This window comes from Micropterus dolomieu, linkage group LG21 (assembly GCF_021292245.1).
Source record: "Micropterus dolomieu isolate WLL.071019.BEF.003 ecotype Adirondacks linkage group LG21, ASM2129224v1, whole genome shotgun sequence".
In the NCBI taxonomy this organism is placed as follows: domain Eukaryota; kingdom Metazoa; phylum Chordata; class Actinopteri; order Centrarchiformes; family Centrarchidae; genus Micropterus; species Micropterus dolomieu.
Window position 1 is genome coordinate 35,977,144 of NC_060170.1, and position 3,221 is coordinate 35,980,364.

Genomic DNA, 3,221 nt, shown 5'->3' on the forward strand with positions numbered 1-3,221 from the left:
AAAGTTATGCATGCATAATTTGACACACAATTATATATTTTAAACAATTATATTTGTGGTTTCTTACAGCAATCTTGATGTTATGCTGGCTGTTTTCTGCTTTCTGCTTATCGTCTCTCTGTCGTGAAAATGATCACCCACTATCTGTTGTGAAAACGTTTAGCAAAAATTCCTTCATTAAGTTGACTCCAAGTTCACACAGGCTATAAAAATCAGAGGCTGGAAGTTGACAATCGACCCCTTAATCAGTAATTAAACATGCAGTCTTAACAGCAGACCACAGCATGCACTTGTCACAGCAGATTTTGAACACCTGCAGTAGATGACAGTAGAACAAGGCGTGCATAGTCTCAGTGTCTGCAGCCAATGCTCCCACTCAGGGATCTTAACCACAGCGAGCTCGTTTCTACAGTTCAGCACTTACAGGTAGAGACAAGATGATTAAGAATGATTATTACTGATTAAGGACAATCACTGATGACTGTTTCTTGACTGCACTGCCCCCCCCCCCTCTCTGTGCCCTCTGCTGATCATGCTGTTTGAACCATAACCTGACTTTGTGGAATAAGCTGGTGTCTTTTGTGCTGTGTGCTAAAGACAGGACATTCTTACTGTGATGGACTAAAATTCACTAATTCTGCTTCTACATTTTAACTTTGCTGGTGTTTTTGATGCTTCCTCATTCTGCTCCCAGAGCACATGTGCTACTGCTGAGCCTGGGCAGTTAGATACAGAGAGGACCACACACACTCAGAGCTGGAGAGTTTTAACACTGTAAAATAACTCTTTAAATGATGACAGTGTAGACCACCATCGCTCGAGCAATTCTAAACTCTAACAATTTAGGCTATAATGCTCTAACATAATTCACAACAAGTTGTATCTGGCTATTCCATCAATTGGTCTAAATCTGAAATTCTGTTTCTGAGTTTCTATGTGAGTTTATTTATTTGTCAGTTCTGTATCTGTCATTAAGTTGTCTGTCTGTTGTGTTCTGGTGTTCAGTCCTGTCGTGTGTTCAGTCTGCCCAGTGTTAGTTTATTTACTGCTGCCTGTCTATTGGTTTTGATCTGTGCTTGCCTTAGTTCCTGTCTTATTCTGTGATTGTGTGGTGTTCTGCCTAATTCTAGTTTCAGTCCTGCCCTGCCCAGTTATGTTGTTTTCTACTCCCTGCCTCTGTGTTCTAGTTCTGTGTTCTCATTTAGGTTTTGTCTGTTATGATCCCTGTATTATAGTTGCTCTGTGTTTCTCTGTTTGCATGGGTGTCTTTTATTGTCTGGGGTTAGATTCTTGTCTGGTAACATGTGTTCTGTCTGTTCTCCCAGTAATCTACCTGCCTCCCAGTCCCTGCTGTCTGCCCGCCTTCCTCGTTAATCCCGCTCACCTGTGTTGCTCCCGCCCTGCTTGTTAGTCCCTGGTGTATGGATTATGACCTGTTTTTGGTGTTATCTGAGCTGTTTAGTATGTGGAAAAGAGCCAGTCATGCTGGCGGTAAGGAAGCTATCTGCGCTCTGGCTTGGAAGAAGTATAAAAAACCCAGAATCAAACTTGCCACCTTACAGAAACCCAAATATCTTGTGGACTAAATGCCCCAAATTTATATTACTACTTTCTTGCTAATCATTTACATTATATCATATCTTGGTCCAACAATACCCCTGCCACATGGTCAGACATAGAACTAACAACTGTTCAAGGATTATTGTAATCTGACCTACCATTTCTAGACAAATCCATTCAAACACATCTGTTTCAAAAACAACATTATACACACTACAATGAGTGCATGGTGGAAAGCTAATGACGTTATACACAGCAATCCATCTCCTTCTGCTATTACACATATATGGCATTATCCAATGTTTCTCATCAACAAAAAATCCATCATTTTTCAAGTATGGAAACAGAGAGGAGTAACCAACCTGGAACATTTATTTGAGAACGATCAGCTCATGACCTTCGACCAAATAAAAGATAGATAAAAGATAAACACTGTTGGTTTTGTTCTTTTCATGTTGAGAGTATTTATTTTCAGTTGGATTTTAGGCTATAAAAGCTCTTTCCAGTGAAAATGCAAATGTTATTTAATAATCAATGTTTCATTATGAACATACAATTGAATGGACCGCAGTGAGAATATAAAAAAAAAAAATTGCCAACATTTACACTTGTGCTGATGGGGATCCTAATAAAAATGGATTTTTCCAATAAAAACTTACAAAAATATATACTGGTGTTTTGTCCACCGTGTTACGTTGGTATTTTTCCTTCAGAGTTTATTGAAATCACCAAAATATTAAGTGTATATTTGTATTATTTCGACTTCGACTGGGTCTGGGGCTTGTTCCACGTGTGGGGCGACCAGGGAGAAACTCGGGCGAATAATATAATTATGGACTGTTTATTGAGTGATTAATTTACACTGCTGGGCCCCGGTCACCGGTCAAAAATGGCCTATTTCAGTCCCCAGCTGATCAATCTGCGAATCTGTTTCTAAACTTAAAACACACTTTAATTGCCCTGTTTGCTTTTGTATTGTTTTACTAATTACACACTTATTCTGAGTATATATCCAATGGCGACTGGTCATCAGGGGCAGGTGGGGCATAGCCACGGCTGTTTTCCAGGTCTGCTATTTGAAAACAGACGTGATAACTCCTGGTACTTTGTGGTAAATGTGCAACAGCACTGCAAGGCTGCGCCGAGTCAGGGGACTTTCTGAAGCAAGGAATATTGAGATACATTTCCAAAAACTTTTACCCGCAATACCCGCTAACGTTGCTCAGCGCACTGTCCATGCTGTCCATCGAAAGCCAGTTGATTCAGCTGCTACCTGACTTCATTCCCAAAGTCATTGAGAAGTTTACCCAGAGGAACCGGTGTGCTGTTTTCCTCCTCAACTGAGCCCTCAGCTGTGGTGAATGAAAGCATCTTTTATTATCCTGCCTTTGTGGTGCTGGTCCGTGCATTGGCCATTCTGTTGGACTGGATCGATTGATATCGATGGTGACGGGGGTCAGTGCGTCAGTGCTTATCTGTTAAGCTTGTTGTCATAATGTGTTATAATAAGAGTTGGTATGTGTCCTTAAAAAGTTGTCTGTGCAGGTCACTGTGGCCTTCAGTGGTGTTGAGCTTGCTTATGGTCCTGTAGGCTCATTGGTTCTGAGCTTGGTTGTGTCGGCTTAAGTAGCGCTACCCCCCCCCCCCCCCCCCCCCCCCCC